General features: G+C 43.1%; 1 protein-coding gene across 3 annotated transcripts in view; it reads left to right on the top strand.

The window, feature by feature from the left end:
* LOC309856867 (steryl-sulfatase-like) overlaps positions 1-20368 on the top strand; it is a 490902-nt gene that overhangs the window by 371392 nt on the left and 99142 nt on the right. The window contains exon 11 of one of the 3 annotated variants that reach the window (XM_082718644.1): positions 13205-13263. The exons of the other annotated variants lie outside the window; for them this stretch is intronic. The gene's annotated coding sequence lies outside the window, so the exon portion shown is untranslated. Of the gene's footprint in view, positions 1-13204; positions 13264-20368 lie in introns of those variants that run through there. 3 annotated transcript variants of the gene reach the window in all.

Raw genomic sequence — 20368 nt, 5'->3', positions numbered from 1 at the left:
GCTGAGCCCAGAGCCAAATGCCAGGCTGGATCCCAGGATCCTGAGAGCAGGACCTGAAGGGACAACAGAGGCTTAACCTCCCCTAGATAATGAAATCTTGACGGGCGGGGCGAGGACGTAGGGAAGGATTTGGAAGACTACAGTCTGGGAAAGTAAGTTGATCAGCCTGTCCTCGATGGAGGGGGTATCTGGCTGCCTGTTTCCATCTCTCTGTTTACCCGTGTGGCTGATTGCTTTCTGCCATGTCCATGTACTTTGTATTCTGTGGCTGAGGCTCCCTGGTATAAAACATTAATCTCTGGAGTAAAATTTATATGAACCAGCGCAACTTCTGCATTATCCTGGCATCATTCCCCCAGCGATCCGCGGCATCGGAGCTCATTCATGACGCGGAACAGGCGTGTATCCGCAGAACGAATGATGCTCAAGGTACAGGCGAGAAAAGTTCGGAGTGACGTTGCAAATAATTCAGGATCAGATAGATGTTGCTGTGATTCATTCTTTAAGTCTGAAATCCTCTTGGGACGGTTGGAGGTCAACTCCTGATTTTATGAACGGATCGTGTTCCGTAACATAGAGAGGGTCATGTTGACCTCCCGCATGGTGCATAGGCAGCATTTTCCACCGCGGAGATCGTTAGGGACCATTTTTCTGAATTTTTCAGTATGGCGCTCATCATTGCCTGGATACATCCATGTTGGAGAACTCTTAATGGGATGAGTATAGCCCTTAATGGGATGGACAGATAATTTCATAGGATCCTCTCTAAAGAGACTTACCATTGCTTCTATGGTTTGTCACTTATTTTCAAGAATAAACCTACGCTATCCTTGCCAGCTTGTTGGGCAGAGCCAGGAAGCCAGGTTCACAATACAACACGCCAGTCTCAAGCCGTGACCCCAGACTGCCTCAGCCACAGAACCGAGGGCTGTGACCGGGGTCCGCTTTCTCATGGATGTGGCGATGGGTGGTCGGTTCCGATCTTGGCCCCAATAATTTCCCTGCTCCGTCTTCAGGATTAAGCCTGGCATGCTGTTACGTAACGATGCATTCGTGCGTGGACCTTCTCAGTGAAAGCCAGACGTGGGGAGCGAAAGATTGTATCCCCTTCATCTTTGAATCGAGGCTGTGGTCCGTGCTGGGCCGCCGGAGGGTGATGCACTCTGTGCCTAGGAGCTGAGTGTACAAACAGGAGAGGGATCCGAATGTTGTCCAGGTCGTGTGAACTCATTTAGACGGAGTGCGTGCCTTCACGGTCACCACGGCTGAGCACTGTTGTGTTAGGATTGGGGGCACAGTGCTACAGACCGGGGCGGTTCAGAGAAGAGGCAAAGCCACCCACCTGGTGTGCACACCGACACCCACGGGTACGATGACACCGTATCCTGTTTGAGAAACAGACGCAGCTGTCGGTTATGGCTGCAGGGGTGTCTAGCGCTGGGACTTTGGGCAGGGCTTATTGTCTTCTCCTCCACGTTCTGTCCTGGCAACGGCACCATCTGAGTTGCCTGGGAGCTAGTTAGAAATGCCCACTGTCTGTCTGCACCGCAGATCGGCGAAAACACAATGTGCGGGTTACCTGTATCCCAGGGCATGGGCGCGTATACTGCTCGGAGAAACATGCCTAGACTGGCTTCACTTGAGTCCTTCGTTGGTAAGACAGAGGAACATCACGGGCCTAGGAAGACATGAAGGTTCCAGAATTGCGTTGAAATGCTTAAAACCCCGTGGTGGTATAGAAACGCAGACTCTTAAAAACCGAAATAACTGTAAACTGTCCCAGGAAACGGGGTTTGTGTTGGCTTGAAAGGAACTCTAGGGGAGAGTGAGGCCCTCTTTCTTTTTCTCTCTGCACAGGCCCACTGAGCTCTGGACCTGTGTTCATCTTCAGTCGTGGCACTGGGTGTCGATTTGAGGGCTTTTCACCCAGGAGATGCCTGGTAATGTCTGCCCATGTTTTTCGTTTACGTGATTGGGTGGGAAAGACCTTAACGGACACTACCAAGGGGTAGTGGCCAGGAAGGTGGCTAACATCAACATCCTATAATTCACAGGATATTGACCTACAACCGAAAATGAACCAGTCCCGAGGCTAGGAGTGCCAAGCATGAGAAACACAGAACGACCTGTAATAGAAACATTTCTTTGTAGAAAAGACACATGTGCAAGTAAAGGTCTTCGAGGAGGGACCCAGATCAATTATTGTCATTTGCAAATGTCCTCCGTCATCAACCGCGGATCATATCAGGCGGGTTCCTCTGTAACAGGAATAGAGGAAGACGTCAGAACTGTCTTGAAATCAATTTCTCCCCATCTCTAAGTACATGGTGTTCTGAAAAGGTTAACGCGGTTGGTTTCTTGCACGTTAGGAAAGTCTGGTAAAACCTGGGGATTGACTATTAAGGCATTTCATGTTGCACGTGTAAGACCGTATGACATAACCCACTAGAGATTACACATTGAGCTCTGAGGCCGTATTTAAACAGGGATTTATGCCTTTAAGCACAGAATACTGCTAAAGATAAAGAAATGTCCAACTTCTATGTGGTAGGGATATCACGTGGAGAATTATTTCACTTATGACAAATGGTCACATTAGTTCTCTGTAATAAAACACAGTCTGGGTCATAAAAACGCACGTCCGACGGAAGATTTGCCTTAATTTATGACCTTAATTTTGTGTCCAAATATCCCTAGCCATTCCTTTTTATTAATTTTATGTGTTTTTTTAATGGTTTATTTATTTATTTATTTATTTATTTATTTATTTTAAAGATTTTATTTATTTATTTGACAGGGAGAGATCACAGTAGACAGAGAGGCAGGCAGAGGCAGAGAGAGAGGGAAGCAGGCTCCCTGCTGAGCAGAGAGCCCGATGTGGGACTCGATCCCAGGACTCTGAGATCATGACCTGAGCCGAAGGCAGCGGCTTAACCCACTGAGCCACCCAGGCACCCTTAATGGTTTATTTATAAGCGGAATGCTGTCCCCAGACGGATGAGCCTGTTTACTAGTAAATCAGTAAACTGTACACATTGCTTGAAAATAAAGAATTTGGTCGTGGTATATCAAAAATGAAGAAAGGTCGGTCTCCCAAGAGAGCGTGGTAGGTTACATCAGGTCAACCAAACTGGGCGTCCATGAAGCAGTAATGTTTGCGGGTTGATGAGCCTTGCAGAGCACAAACTCTCGTTTTTCCTGCTCAGCACATCTCTATCATAATAAATCGGTAATTGGTTTTGTCCTATGATACTCTTCCTCTGTTACTGTTGGCAATCATCACATATAAATCTATAGGCTTATGGTTTCCTTTATGATACGCTTTTCATTAGTTTAACTCATCTTCCCCATCTTTGTGGAAGAGCTCCAGCAGAGATAATCCCCACAGTCAGACCTAGCACAGGCCTTGTATTTGGCCTTGGTTACTTCACTAGCCCTGGCAATAGACTTACCATCTAAAAAGACGTGATTTTTCCTTCCACAAATGACTCTTTGGGATGAAGTCCCGCTACGGATCATTTTATTTATTTATTTATTTTTAGAAGATTGTATTTATTGATTTGACAGAGAGAGGAGATACAGCGAGAGAGGGAACACAAGCAGGGGGAATGGGAGAGGGAGAAGCAGGCTCCCCACTGAGCAGGGACCCTGACGTGGGGCTCGATCCCAGGACCCTGAGATCATGACCTGAGCCGAAGGCAGACACTTAATGACTGAGCCATTCGGGCGTCCCAATATGGAACCGTTTAAAGTGTCATGTACATGTAGCCTTAGCATTCTACAATGATCCTTAAAAAGATGAAAAAATGGGCTCGGGAGAGAATTTGAAGAATGTTTGTGCAAAGTAACATTTCCGCCCTAGAGCACACGCAACCCATCACCAGGGAAACGCAATGTGTCTTACCATACAGGTGAAAGGGAATAGCACAGTTTTCAGTAAGAATTCCTAGCGTTATGCAAACGCTCAAGGTAGTTCTACATCCACGTCCCCCTACCTTCGTAACTTAATAGTCTGATTAGTCTTCAAACTACTGGGGGCTTGTATTTATTACGCTCTGGCTGTTTGTCCTTCTTGTCTCTCTGCTCATGAGGGTCTCTAATGAGACATTCAGAACATGTCTGTTTTCCTGGAAGTTGCCTCTGAACGTGCATGATTGAGACTGCTGCGTGTCGAAGTGACTTTTCAGCTGGACACCTTTTCCGCAGCACTCTTGCGAAGCTACGGCTTCTTGTTTGCCGGCCGTGGGCTTACAGGGTCTCATTGCTTTCATACGTAGCCTGTTCCACCAAGGAAAGAAGCCCTGGGAATCCCAGCGCTCCCCCTACGGTATCGAGAGTCTCGACCGGGTGGTGAAGGAGACAAGAGAGGAACACGGCGTGTCACCTGCAGGCCTCACCTGCTGTATCTCCCGTCTCGTTCTGTCCTCTCTAGTGACGCTTGTGAAGTCAACGCCTTACTTCCTTGTCCTTCCCTCTGACGTGGCAGACCACGCTGCCTGTCCTAGTTCAATGTCCCCATGACTTCCTCTGCGGATGGAGGTCAGCCCAAACACACCCAGAGAGGGTAGGGCCATCTGCGTGACATCCACGAGACAGGGCTCCAAGTTGTCTCCTCCCTAAGAGGAATGAAGAAGGCTTTTTTGGTACTTGAAATTCAACATGCAACGTAGGGGAAGATTTTGAAAATGTGTGTATGAAGACAGGTTTGTTTTTGTTTTTGTTTTTGTTTTCTGGATAATAAGAGACAAGAAATTTAACTTAATGTAATTCAAACTAATTTAATTTTATTTTAACATAATCTCTACACCCACTGAGGGTCTTGAATGTACAACCCCCAGATCAAGAGTTGCATGCTGTACAGACAGAGCCAGCCAGGTGCCCCTGAGACCAGGGATTGCAGATGAGTTTTTGGGTGGGATCCCGTGTCTGTTTACCTATCCTACCCCCGATGATACGATCCTGGAGTTTTTGCGGGTGGAGAGGGTTGCATTGGCATCCTGAAGGGGTGAGCATGTCCTGTAAATTAGACCAGTTGGATCGTGTCTTTGGGGAATTTGGGTGTTAAATGGAGCAGGAAAAGGGCCTCAGCGGATTCACCCCAGGAACGGCCCTCAAACGAGACACTGGGACAGTCAGTTCCTGCTGCTTGCATCCTGGAGATGTCTTTGTCCTTGTTAGATAATGGACTCAGTGTCTCCAACCTACTAGTTATTCCCATAGGAATAGGATATTTCAATAGGAATTGTGTTAGTCACTGCACAGTTTAAAATAAAAATCAGAACATCTCTCTCATATCTATGTTCCCGTCAAATGACTCAGAGCAGTAGAAGCCAGAGTGATTTCTTTAGTACCGAAGCGTTGCCTGTCGTATGGGAAATGCAATCCGTATTCTTGTGTTCAGGTCACCCGCAATGGAATGCGCTTGGGCTCGGCATGAAGTCAGAGCAGAGTAGCGGGCCTTCGGGCAATGGGAAGTGCAGGAAGGATGAAGGGGAAAACTGCTTGTGACAGGCTGTCCGTGAGGCCGTGGTGATGGAGATCACACCCGAGAAGGCCATCAGCACTGGTTACACCACAATCAGAAAACCCCCGTGTGTGCATTGAGCCGCACGTGGTCACGGATGAGATAAACATACAGAGGATGGATTGTGTTGTGCATAGCCCGTGATCACAGATCTCGATGCAAATCAGTTTAATGACGGCTAAATGCATGGTCTTGATTGATCAGTATGACGTTTGCCTTGGGAGATTTCATCTGATGCCGTTGTATTTCACAATCCTCCCTCACCTTGCAAGTGTTTGGAAGCCCAGGCCCTCTGGAGCTGCTCACCCCGCTGAACCATTAGGAGACATGCGTGGGCAGTGAGGAGCTTGGTGAATGTTCGGTCTTGGACGTCACCCCCTATTACGAAGGCTAGATACCAGCCTTTTGGGAATGTGTTTTGACTGGCCCAGGGAAAAGCCACACTCCCCCTCCTGTCACGTCTTCTTCCACCATGAAAGACCAGGGCAGTGCCCAAGGAGGGCACGTTTGTTTCTAGGAAACCGAATGTTACCAAGTTAGGGTCCTCTCTACGGAGTCATTGTGCAATGATAGTAAAATAAAGAGCTGAAAATGTCCACGTGGACCGTGCCGTTGACGGCGGATAGTTGGCTATTCATGAATTGATGACGGTGATACGTGGGCCGTGGAAGGGTTCTTTCTGTTCCGTTGCAAAACCCTAGAATGTCTATTCCCCAGTGGGGAGTGAAGGGGCTGACGTGGTCTTCCTGGTCGTGATGCCCTCGAGGACTGGGATGTAGGTCAAGCACGAGTCATTAGGTCAATTATAAACAAACACAGACACACACACGCAGCACGGCTTCTGTGATTAAGCAAGTGTCCACTTTAGAAAACTAGTGTAGACCTGCCTTGGTCTTCTCTTTCCGTTTGTAGTTTGGGGTTCCCGCTAACACGTCTTCAGAGCTTTGCCTCCTGAAAACTAATGTCTCCACGTTCAGTGTTGTTTAACTAAACTTCCCGTGGCTCCTCTGACTTAGGAATCTTTTTCTTTGTGTTTCCTCAAATGGACATAATGTTCTTGATACATATGTAGGATATCTATTTTCTTTAGGCTTAAGACTCAAATTTTAACATTTTAGGAGTCACCTTGAGGTCTCCTAATAACCCAGCCTCTCCCGTCGGGAGTTCCACGAATTATTTTTCTCTTAAAACTTTTTCAGACATTTAAAAATAAAAAAAATAAAAATTCTCAGCTCATGAAATGTGTGAAAATGGGCGTGGAGACGATTTGGAGACCTGGGGACATGGTCTGCTGGACTGTGTTTCATGTCAGCATTGGGTCTTAGAGCGAACTATTTGCAAGAGAGAGAACAGGCCTGTCTGAATAAGGAGACCTGTTTTCTGATTTTTCTCCCGATTCTGTAGTGCGTTGAGAGTTCTCTGAATGAACCATGGAAGGAAAGAACTTCATGTATATTTTTACAAATATTATCTTCATCATGTGTCCTGGGAGAGTAGACACCGAGGCCCCATTCGTATTTCCAAATGTTTATTTTAGCTTCTAGATGTCATGTTTAATGCAGAGATCAACCATCTGTTGAATTGTTGTGTATTTTTTTATGATGCTCTAGATCAGTGAGACATACAAAATGCATTGACCAAGATTTATAGAAATTGGTCATTGTCTAAACATGATTTCATTGGTGTTTTTGGAGCTGACTGTAATTCCTCTCTATATTTCCATATGTCCGTACTGTTACAGCTAAGGACAGAATCAAACCTTTACATACACTGTTCTGTAAAAGCTTTGAGCCTCAGGTGGTGCACTTGGCTTGGGGAATTTGGGAGGTTCTATTGTGATGTCATGTTCAGACAATCGACTGCCATGAGATGTAGCCTATAGTCAAGGCTGGTTGATAACTTCCAAGACCACATAATATCCTAGCTTTCCTTGGATAATGTAAGTCAGAAGGCTCAGGGAAGGGTGTCCTAATCCTCAGGAGGAAAAACTCTGTGGTAGTTCTAATCCCAGCATCTAGCACTCGACATGCCACATCCTCAAATCTAAGATGGTACTGATTAAAAGTGAGCCTCTCTATGCCACCAAGAAATTGTTTTAAAAGGTCACTTTAGCACAGTCCATCAATTTTAAGACACACGCCAACTTTAAGTCTGTTCCTTAGAATCAGTGAAATACAGTATTAAAATGCCAGGTGATACACAGCGGAGAATTATCTAATTTCAACTTCGAATGCGATGATGATCAAGGCAATACTGATTATCGCACACAAAACATTTTTATTTTTCAGTGCTTTATTTCCTTCTTTCTAGTTGTACTAATACGATCGTTTCTGGGGAGTCAATAGCATGAGACATGTTGAATATCGTATTGGACCTTACACAGTTAATTACTCCATGAGCTGGCAAAACGCAGGTGCACATATGTACCGAATGCTGAAAGGTCACAGAATGTGTGTCTGAGTGGCAGGCTACTTCCCCCCATGCAGGACTGGGGACCCAGGGTCCCTGTGTCTTATGGAAGCACCATCTTCCCCGCCAGCGTTCCAAGCTTTCTGGGCTTGGGGCTTCAAGTTAGTAGAAGTTGAATGAGCGTGGGAGGTTTTCATACTGAGGCTCAACGCTTTTGCTTCCGTGCCTTCCTCTGGCCCTTGGTCACATGACAGCCCGCAAGGCGAGGGGTCCGTTGGGAGGCAACTAGGTGAGGTTGGGATGCGGTCTTGCCTTTCCCTAATAAAAAGAGAAAGGTGCTTCCTCCAACTGGAATCTTTGAGGTTTCCTTAACTCATATGCCTCTAGTCCACTCTTTCCAAATTCTATCCCAATGGGCAAAGATGACCAACATGTAGGCAACCATGGTCCTCTCCTGCCTTCCCATACCCCGTCTGTCCTTCTCCAGTGTCTTTCATGTTCAATGCAATGGGCGATTCTGAACTTGACTCCCTGTGACTTTAGAATAATGCTCTTTAAATTTTTCACAGTGACATTTCTTCCTAGGCTGGGAATATGATCCTTGCTCTAACCTCCTAGTCTACTGTAGTGACTGACAGGTAATAAGTGTTAAAATTAGCAGCTCAGAATTTCACTGTCATGGTCCTGATGCTTGTTCGGTGGTGTTTCCGGAAGATGTGCTCACACAGGTTTGTGCATTCCATCCACGCTTTAGGTTAAAACCCCACCATTGTGAGAGAAACAGTCAAGCTGTAAGTAGCCAGCACTGGGGGAAAATTGGCTCATTTTAACAACTTACTTGTAGAATAGATGAGACTGCCAAAAATTCTGGAGTGCTTTTGCCTTCTCTTGTCCCCGTGGTGCTTTCTGAATACATTTTATGTTTCTGATCCTGGGATGTGAATAAAAGCCCATCATTGCCAACAGGTGGGGAACCAGCCAGGCACACAGGCGGGAGCGGTTCTCCCTGCTTTACTTCGTGATTGAAACGTCCCACTGAGAGGCTCGAAAGGCTCAGCCATCCCAACAGCTTGGAATTGTGCTTATTGCATTCAGCCTTTTGCTTGATTTTTTAAAAAGTAATGAATCAATTATGCAGATGTCTTTGTAGGGCTATGCATTGCAGAAATCATGTCTCTTGGCATGGACAATGGCATTAACGCAACAATGAAGGGTAAAAAAAATTGCAAATGTTGATCTTGTATGTAGAAAACCCTAAGAGTTCCATGCAAAAAGTGTTAGAACTAATAACTGAATTCAGCAAAGCTACAAGATGCAGGCACAAATCCAGGCACAAAAATTACTTGCTTTCTGTACGCTGACAGCGAACTCTCTGGAAAGGAAATTAGGAAAACAGTCCCATTTAAAGCAGCATTAAAAAGAGTAAAATACTTAGGAATAAACCAGAGAGATGAACGCTTGTTCACGTCCAACTGGAAAACATTGTTGAAAGAAATTAAAGAAGACAGAAATAAATGCAAAGTCATCCTGTGCTCATGGAGTAGAAGACAGTATTGTTAAAATGTTCACACAACACAAAACACTCTACAGATTCAATGCAATTCCTATCACAGTTCCAGGACGACAGGGGTGCCTGGAGGGCTCAGCGAGTGAAGCATCTGACTTTGGGTTTCAGTTCAGGTCATGACCTCAGAGTTGTGAGATCAAGCCCCGTGCCCAGCTCTGTGCTTGGTGTGGAGCCTCTTATGATTCTGTCTTTCCCTCGCTGTCCATTCCGCTCCCAGCACGCACATGATTGATCTCTCTCTCTCCCACTCTCTTGAAAGAAAGAAAGAAAGATAGGAAGAAAGAAAGGAAGTAAGAAAGGAAGAAAGAAAGAAGACAGGAGTAGGACAATAAAACATAAAATTAATATGGACTCACAAGGGACCTCAAATAGCGAAAACATTCTTGATGAAGAACAAATCCCGAAGCCTCACACTTCCTAATTTCAAGACGTATTACAAAGCTCCTGTAATCCAAACAGTGTCCAACGGAACAGAATTGAGAATCCAGAAATAACCTGTTGCATATGGTCAGGTCATTTTCAACAAGAGTGCCAAGACCACACAATAGGGAAATGGATAAGTCTTTTTTTAACAAAGTGTGTTGCAAAAACTGAATATCCCTATGGAAAAGATTGAGGTTGAAACTGTACCTTAAACCATATGCAGAAGTTGACTCAAACTGGATTAAAAATGTAAACCCAAGACTTAAAAGTATAAAATTCTTAGAAGAAAATGTAGGGACAAGCTTTATTCCATTGCATTTGGCAATGATTTCTTAGCTACGGCATCAGAAGCAGAGGAATTAAAAGTAAAAACAGACTAAGTGAGACTACATCAAACTTGAAATCCACAGAGCAAAGGAAACAACAAAATGAAAAGGCAACCTACAAAATGGGGGAAATATTTGTAAATTATACATTTGATAAAGGGTTAATGGGCAGAATATATAGGGCTCCTACAACTCAACATTACAGAAAAAGCCCAAGGAGCACTTGGATGGCTCAGTTGATCAAGTGTCCAACTCTTGATCTCAGCTCTATTTTCTGTTGCTTCCCATCTAAGTGGGGCCAGCTCGCCTGGTGGCTTCGGAGGCCCCGTTTTGATCTCGGGGTTGAGTTCAAGCCCTTGTTGGGCTCCACCCTGGACATAGGTCCTACTTCAAACAAACAAAACCACACCAAGAACGTAATTGAGAAAAAAAAAAAAATGATCAAAAACTTGAATACCCATTTCGGCAAAGAAGATATACAAGTATCCAATAATCATATGAAAGGATGCTCCACATGAGTACTGATTAGACAAATGCAAACCATAACTCCAATGAAATATCATTGCATGTCATTATGGTGTTGAGTATTAAAACAGACTCACCGAAAAACCCTTCAAGTGTTGGTGAAGGTGTAGAGACATGTGAGTCCTTTGCACTGTTTAGTGGGCCTAGAGAATGGTATAGATTTTTTTGGTGAGTCTGTTTTGGGGATATCTCAAAAATTAAAAAAAAAAAAATAGAATCATCACATGACCCAGAAATCCACTTCTAAATATTTATATCTAGAAGAATTTGAAGCAGGATGTCAACAAGGCATTTGAGTATCCGTGTGCATTACAGCATTGTTCATAATATCCAAGATGTGGAAGAATTCCAAGTACTCGTCAGTGGATGAATAGAATGTTCTTCAGTCTTAATAAGAAGAAAGAAATCTTATTTCATGCTTCCAAATGCATGGACCTTGAAGACATTATTCAAAGTGAATTAAGCCAATCAAAAGAGACACATGCTACATGAATCCGCTATATGAGGTATCTAAATTAGTCCTATCCGTCAACTCAGAAAGTCGAGTTGTGGTTGCTAGGGGAGGGGGACATGTCCAATGGCAGTAGAGTTCCATTTTGCAAGGTGAGAAAGTTCTAGAGACCTGTTGCGCAACTGTGAACGTACTTCACATATATATGGTGTCATCCCTTTAAAAATGTGTAGCAAGTAACACAAAAGGCTAAATAATAACATGGAAGCCTTCACACTCTGTTTATTTCAAAATACCTTTTTGAGTCACGTCTCCAACGATTCCACACATGTCTTTCGAACCAGATTTCATTATCTAATCACCGTGGGAATCATGTCATTGAGGGTATGTTATTGAAGTCTTCAGGGCATTTTTGAAATCTATAATTCTTTCTGGAGAGCAAGATTGCTAGTTTCTACCTGAAAATTTTTGATTCTGGGCACTGTAGCACGTACTTGTCTTGAAAGGCTTCCAACAATGCAATTTTTTTTGGCAATTTTATTGAAAGTACAATAAATACACCCATTGGAAATTTTACTTTTGACTTTTGTGTGATATGTCTTTATGCAAATATATAAATAATTTTGAGAAGAATAGGTCTGCACCTACTGAGCATGACCAGAAAGGTAAAACAGGATTTCCTATGTCAGTTGTGAGGGGGAGGTATTAGGACGTATCGTTTGCTTTAGTTTGGGTTCCTCCATGAGTGCACATGGTGATTCGTGTTCAGAGGAAGGGGGTTGCTTGAAATCTAAGGTTAGGTGAATGGGAAATTGAGACAGGGCAGGGAAGGTTGTATTTAGAGAGAGAAAGAGAGCATAAGCACAGGGAGGGGAAGAGAGAAAGAAAGGGGCAGAGGCAGAGGGAGAAGCAGACTCCCTGCAGAGTAGGGATCCCTTCCTGGGGCTCAATCCTAAACCCCCAAATCATGCCCTGAGCCTAAGGCAGATGCTTAACTGAACTGAGCCACCCAAGTGTCCCTGGAAAATGTTTGTTTTAATAATACACCACTCTTAACTCAGTGTACCTGAACTACTATTTGATCATGTAATCAGTATAACATTAGTGAGGTCTATCGTGTACATTTTTTATATTAAGTCTTCGGGGTGGGTGTGCATTTTGCACAAAAGCATGTCTTGGTCCAGATGCTGCACATTTCAAGTGCTCAGTCAAGTTGTGCTTAGTGGCTGTTGGAATTTACAGCAGGAAACAGGGGGTTCTGGGCAGGCTTCCGAGCGAATGCAGAGGGAACGTGTAACATACTGGAAATTTCCACGTGTTTTCATTATAAACATGAAGGAAATACACAGTAACAAAAACGTTATTTTAGAAAATAACATAAATTATTATCACGTCCTATCCTGTTCTAAGGTTTTTTCATGGTGGTATGCTAATTTTTACTCAACTGAATATGAAATTTGAATTTTACCCCCACTCCACAGTTAAGAATTTCCGAGGAATGTTCTAAAAGTCTTCTCAACTTGCTTTGGATCTCTTCCAAGGAAGCCAGTAATTAGGGCTTGAACTTTACTGTCAAGGTTTTGAGCTGATTAAACAGGTTTTCAAGTTAATTAAAATGTGTCAGAATATATCCAGCGTCTCCCTCTTTTCCTAGGTTAAATGATATCTAAGATGAAGGGGAGATTAAAATCTGACATTATCAGGCTTTTTAAACTATATTCAATGTGAGGCATTGTGTCTGGATCGTAGTTTTTTTGTTTGTTTGTTTTTACTAAATCTATAATTCACCCATAAATATCCACATTTACTAAGACATTAAAGCAATTCTTGTAATGAATCATTCTTCCTTTTGGAAATTATCTAAGATGTGGGTTTGCCGGTGCATGTATATTTTCCTAATGAACACAAGGCATTTTGACTTTTAAAGACCTTTGATTGATCTCTGACATCATATTATCTAAAATATCTTATTGCTATAGATGGAATTTGATGGGGGAAAAGAGGAGTCGCTCTCAAGACCTCGAACGTACTCACCTCACAGTGATATTCCCAATGAATTTGAAGAGCCTTGGCGTTGAGTTTGCTCCACACCGCCTCCTAAGTAGTGAGTAGGGAGTCACACTCTGCCCATGTATGCATTCGGGGGAAAGAAATTAAAGAATCATGGTCCTATCATAGAGCCCATAGTACCCATTTATTGGGTTCATTGCCCCTTACCATTAAAATAGGTCTTTGGCGGGAAACTGTAAATGTACCTACACAGAGCTGCGCCGTCCATACTGTCCTGTGGTCATCCTAATAATGCATGTCCTCTCCACGTGCACATGTGAGCCTGTGCACAGCAGATCCTGGGGTACTCTGCAAAGAAAGCACCTGACTAAATGCCTGGATAGGAACTCTAACTGGCATTGTCCGTTATAGTTTACAAAGTGTTTTACCATACCTATGGGAAAGCATATGCACCCTTTCTCTCGAACTAGCTGGCTTTTGCCAATATCTTGCCCACTGTCCTATGCTGTGCTAGAGAGCGTAACTCCTTCTGCAGGTTGGGGAACATGTCCAGCACTGAATCCCCACACACTCTTTGAGTTGGTGTCTGAGATAAGGAATGTCTTCCCTATATCCCAGAGAAAAGCTATGGGGACGTCTCTTGGTCGAGGACTCCAAGTTCCACTGAAAATACGTAATTTGTTCAAGTTCACCTTGCGTATAAATGGTCACCCAGGGAGTTAAAGCTTTATTTCTTTCTCCCGATATGGCCATGTGGATGGGACTGATGTACGCCATTGAATTATGACGTACAGTTAATAAGAAATCATCATCTCAGACCTCCCTGATGAAACCCTAAGTTGGAAGATGGACTTGGAAAACAGGACTTTCCTTCAAGGGATGATGTTGTAGGACGACTGTCTGGAATGTGGGTCATAGGATGGACGTATTTCCGATGTCCTTTTAGGGTTGAGTCTGGACCTGATATCATTGTAGCTTCTGGTTCATGGAAATGTTCAACAAAAGTTCCAGTTGACATCTAAAGAGAGGCGAGAGTGACCGGAAATCATACCCCTGTGAATGCACCATGAACTGTCTCACGGTGGTGTATCAATGCCGGATGGTACTAATGGCTCTGAAGAGCTCTGTGGTAGCACACCAATGATGAGACTATCTAACCATGGGCCATTCTCCAGTATCTGTCACTACGTAAAGCTGTGTACTGTTTGATTCATCACCATAATCATTTAATAAACGTTGGAGGACCCAAAATGTCTGGGAGTTACCAACCAAAGAGGAGCTAAACATTCTTTTTAAAGGGCTGCTTGGGGGAACCACATGTCTATATTGTTGCCTGTCCTGCCCAGAAGAGAAGGATCCTCTTCCCAGAAGTTGAGCTCTTCAAGTCCTGCCACATCGAGGGATAGCAATGGACAGCTAAGGTACGGTGTCATGTCTACTGTTTCATCTGCAACGTATTTCCAGTCACATGTAGTATTTTGATCTGGCAGTCACAGGCATTGCTAAGATGGTCCCAAAAGTCTAATAATTATAAAACTGGATTATGTAGTAATCACAAACATGGAATATCCAGGTCCCATATTACACCCATGAAGGAACACTGACAGATCTCTTCATTCAGTTCTGAACACCAAGTGACCTCCCAATTTGCAAAAAATGCAATATTTATGGAAGGGTGGATTGCAGATGGGGTAACTCTCCTGTAGGCCTGCTTGGCAGGGGTATCCATAGTCCCTAGAGTAGCAGTAACCTGGTGCTGGAATGAAGTTAAGTGGTAAAACGAGAGGAAGGGTTTGGTCTCCATGCCTGAAGTCTGAGATGTGACAAAGATGGTTTGTGAAGGAATTTCCTGGCCTTCGGATCTGCAGTTAAGTGGGACGTCCTTAAAAGCGTGGATTTAGGAGTTGGCCAGGCCTGCAGCCGAATGCCCTTCTCAGTCCTGGTTGGGGCTGGGGAGTGCATAGGAATGGGTTACTGTGTTGTAGGTATATGCACCTTCCAGATTCTTGGTGATGCCAAATTAACGTTGGCCATCCTTCAGTGGTGCACACTTGCATCTGAGGGTTTGAGAGTTTTCACTTCCCTCTATCCTTGAGGCTATGTTCTCACTGGTATTATGTATTATAAGGATCTTTGTACATCCCAGGGTTGTTGGTGACATATGGAAAGATCAAAATGGATCCATCCTGCTACGTTGCAGAATGTGATTTATAGCTGCTGTTCAATACTATTGGGGAACTTTCTGATTATTTCATGTGTTTTCATGGTACATGGCGGACCCCTTGGAAAAGCACTTTGTTCAACCCATTGAGATTCTGTTATTTCCAAATGAAAATGTTGGTTTCGATATGTATCAAAGTCTCGTTCTTATTATCCATGACTTGTCTAGAACTTGGTAGTGACGTGAAATGGCTCTCCTTTGAAATGAAATATGAGTCTATGGCCATACCACCCTGAACACGCCCGATCTCGTCTGAAATGAAAGATGAATGGTCTGAATTCATATGAGTCCATTTCACTATCTTAAGATATCAAGTCCTATAAGAATTTGTCTGAAATAAATATTTCTTTATAAGGAAAAAAATTACACTAATAAAAAACGTTACAATGAACTATTCCATCCATAGGATTTCCTACCATGAATATGTCAAACTACAATTAATTCTTGGAATGGTCATTTGTTTGGTGGTACGGATTTAATGCATGTGTGTCCTACCACCTTCAAGGTTCATGAGCTAATGTGCGACTCTCCAATGTGATGGTGGTGTTTAGAAATGGGGAATTTGGGAGGTTTCACCTAACCATCCTAAAGACAGTCACCTACCACCCAAAACGACGTCTCTCACCAGAACTTGCCCTTCCTGCCACCTAGATGCTGGGCGTCAGCCTCCAGAGCTCTGAGAAACAAATGCTTGGTGTTGAAGTCCCTCCCCCCGTGGAATTTGTTATAGCGGCCTGCACAAACTAAGACAGATCGCTTTCAGCTTTGCTCTGTTTTCTTTAGGTTGTACCATTAAGGAATTATGCTGCGCACTGCCTTGTCTACTTCAGGTTGGAGATCGTACCTGCTAGTCCATACCCACCCTTCTCGGAGAGCATTTTGGTGATTCGTGGCCCTTTTTACACTTTCAGATACATTTAAAAAGATTTCCTCGAGTTCGATACCATTCTTTTTTTTTTTTCTTGCCCCTCAGTCCTTTTTGTACTTGAGATCCTCCTTCTGGGAGCATTTTTTTTTCCCCCTCTTCCCTAACTACTTGCTTTAGGGATTTCTTTAGTGGGCCTGTCTTGATGGTAAATTGTCACAGTTTCTGTGATCTAAAATCTATTCCTACCTTGTCCTTGAGAAGATTGTTCTGTTGGGAGTGCAGTTACGGGTTGTCATTATTTTCTGGTGATGAGACGAGTGGTTTTGACTCTGCTCTGACTGCCTTTGATCCTATGGAGAAGTTGACTGTCCGTGTGCAGGAAACACCTCATTGGCTAGTAAGTGTGTGTGTGTATGTGTGTGTGTGTATGTGTATACACAGGAGCCGTTCAATCTCCTCTTTGACATTGGTGTTTGGGGCATCTGCCATTTTCATTACTATCTCCACGTGTGGATTCCTTGTCTTTTTTCCTACGTGAGTTTTGTTTGTCATTACTGAATCTGATAAACTGTGGTGCATTTCATCCTCTGTGGGAAATGCCTGTTCTCAACCTGAGGGTCCTGATTCTCTGTCCGCTCTTCCGGGACCTCCGTTTCCTGGTAGTAGAGTTTCCCATGCAGTTTTGTCCTCATTTCATTGTCTGCATTCCTTCCCATACTATCGTATCTCTCTTCCATGTTGATAGTTTAATTTTTATGTCTGTGTCCTCTGCTCCTTGAATATGGCCACCCACAGATTGTAATTTGCATTGGTTGGGAGGTCAAGACGTCCTGCGATGGTGCAGACAGCTGGATTTCATGTCCTAGTTCTGATGCATATTAGCTGTGTGACTTCAGGGCAATCAATTACTTTCCACCCCATAAGCCTGTTGAAAGGATTACATGAGTCAATGTGTTACAGTTCTTATATCTGTTTCTTGCATGTTGTAAACCATATCTTATTTAGGATATTGCTTCCAGTTTCTAACATATATTCACATTTATATAATTTTGAAGCTTCTTCCAACTCTTTTAGTTTTTTTTATTCCCCTAATTTAATACTACTTTCTCCTTACTCATGAGCAGAAACACTTCTTTTTGTTTAATGATATTGTTTACTGTTTATTACTTTGTGTTGGGTTGTTCCAATATCTAAAGTATCTAGAGTGTCCGATTCTGTCATTTGCTCATTTTCTCAACTCTTGCACATTCCCCTGGTCCCTGCTTGGTCTGTGGCTTCTCACTGACTAGTGTTTGCTGGAATTTTGCATAGGATAAGTCTTTGTGGATTGTGATTTCAATCAGCCTCTTTTTTTTTTTTTAAAGATTTTATTTATTTATTTGACAGACAGAGATCGCAAGTAGGCAGATAGGCAGGCAGAGAAAGAAAAAGGGGGAAGCAGGGTCCTTGCTGAGCAGAGAGCCCAGTACAGAGCTCGATCCCAGGACCCTGAAGGCAGAGACTTTAACCCACTGAGCCACCCAAGGGCCCCTCAATCAGCCTCTTAATGGAAGATTTGTGTTTACACTCGGCAGGGTCCTCAATGTATTAACAACCTAAACCCACATCAAATCATATTTCTGAGCTTGAATTTTTTTAGCTGTACAATTGGTGTGAATTCACACCAGAAACCTATAGGGATTTTTAGGGATGGCACCCCCCACCTCAGATGCATCCAGGCCTATCTCAAAAACATAAAATTTTATTTTCCCTTGATTCTGAGTTTTTGTTGTTTTCACTCATTCGTTCACCTTTTCGCAGGATGGATGCATTTCAAGTGTCTGGCCTTATCCTTGTCTTGTCAGAACCTAAGACATTTTCTCCATTACTTGTGCAAACACTAAAATCGAGGCTCTTCCTGGCTGGGATGCACATATATCATAATGGCAGGGACAAGGATTAGTACTAGTTTACTTCTCTTGATTTTCTTTTCCTTCTATTTTATTTTATTTTGCTTTTCAGAATCAATCTTTTGTATAAACTCATGTGCATTTTAGAGGATGCATTCAAGTATTTTATCCTGGCATTCCTACTTCAAAATATGTAGTCTACCACATTGCTAGAATTGGAGCATCTTGTAATTGAGTAGAAACCCCTTAAAATACTTCTTGAATTTTTATTGAGTTTCCCATTTTTCTGTCCCAGCACTTCTCCATCATGAAGCATCTGTTCTGATTCTTCTCCCCAATTTTGTTCTTGTTGGCTGTTGGTCCCTTTGGATGGATGCCAGCTTTTCTCTCTAGGTTCACTGGGCTTCTGCGGTGTGTTCTTGAAGGATCTGTTCCTGGTAGATTCAGGAAATGGTGCAATAATCAGGATTATTTTAGATGATGTTTTACAGGCTAGATAATTTCTCCACAGGTGAAAGTCTGCTCTCCATGGAGTGGATTATAGCATGGTTTCCATTGTTCAGTGTGCTTGCACATCACCTGGTTTTGTAAAACGCAACTATGATTCAGTTGATCTAGAGTAGACCCTAAGAGTCTGTATTTCTGGAAAGGTCCCCGTAGTTCTAAACTTCTTGGACCAGGCAGCACACTTGGCATAGCAAGGGGTTAGCAGAGAAGGATGAAGTCTTAGGGAAGTTAACTCTCGGGAAAGACACTGTTCCATGTTCATGGAATGGTGATCAGGAGTGACTTCCACCAGTAGGCAGGATAAGCAGTATAGTACAATGAGAAGGGTGAAGACGTTGAAATTAGGCAGGCCTAGACTGAGGACATATTTCAATTAGCAATGGGTATGCTTCCTGCATTCCTTAACAAAGGTGCAAATTCTACTTCTTTATCTTTGTCAAGTTATGCCTCGCCCTGTGAGTTGTTAGCTGATAACATGTTGACCAGATGCATCTGTCTTCTGTCTGTCGTTCTCTCTCTCCATTTAGAATCACTTTCTTGCCACCCTATAATTTGTGACGAGCTTCCAGATGACTTATAGGTGTGTACATGTACAGAGGGGACATGATCCAAGCAGCGGGGCCAGGTAGCTTCTGGGAGGGCTTGAAGTATTGCCTCAGCTTTCCATAAGGAAGAATTAGATGCTTGTTGGTTGCACCAGTGAGATTTGGGGACTTACTGGATTGTTACCAAGACGAGTGTATTTGGAGAAGTGTGTAGATACATAAAAGATAGATAATAAGATTTTAAAAATATAGGAATTACTTTTAAATTGCTGTTTTTGTGGAAGTAGAATTGTAGGACATGGGTCAACAAACCACAACTTAGCAGGCCAAATTTGATCCTTTCCTTGTGTAGCTAAAAAAAAATGTTAATGAAATACAGATTCTCCCATTCATTTATAAATCATCTATGACTGCTTTGTTATGACACCACCAGGGTTCCATAGTTCAGAGGTCCTATTACCCACTAAGCCAAAAATATTTAGTTTCTCACCTTTTATAGACTGTCTTTGATGACTCCTGTTGTAGACCTACATCCTAGGCTAACATGGGATGGTACAGGGGTTAAGTGTGATTTTCTTGCCAAACGGACATCTCAGCTCTTTCTGGTTGGATGAAGGTGGAACATGTCAAAGAGAATTGGATATGGCGATCAGGAGTGACTTCCACCAGTAGGCAGAACCATGAGGCGAGGTCACCAGTGTTTTAACAATACTAGGTCATCTATTGGGTTACACCTGATAGGCTATTTATGTAAAATGGGATCTATTCACCGTGTCCTCTGATATGTGAAGTACGACACTAGGTTTTAATATTGGGGTGGAAAAAAAAAGTCCCTTCTTACTTAGATGCTTCTTCCCGAAGAAGCAAAATCAAGAAATGACAGCACACTTTATGCCTCCAGGTGGCAGATTTCTTTAGAAGGGTTTTTTTGAAAGCCACTATTCTATTGTTTTCCTACTGTAAAAGATAAGGGCTCTTTAAAAGAGCAACTAGGAGGATATAACAGTGAGAAGAGCAGCAAAGAGTTCTTGAAAGATCTGTAACAAAAATATGTCACAATTTTAGCATTGTGAAAGCAAGGAGCAGTAATTGAAAAACTACAA

The sequence above is a fragment of the Mustela nivalis genome (assembly GCF_964662115.1).
Source record: "Mustela nivalis genome assembly, chromosome: Y".
NCBI classification, from domain to species: domain Eukaryota; kingdom Metazoa; phylum Chordata; class Mammalia; order Carnivora; family Mustelidae; genus Mustela; species Mustela nivalis.
Note: the sequence above shows the minus strand (reverse complement) of the source record. Positions and strands in the feature narration are given on the sequence as shown.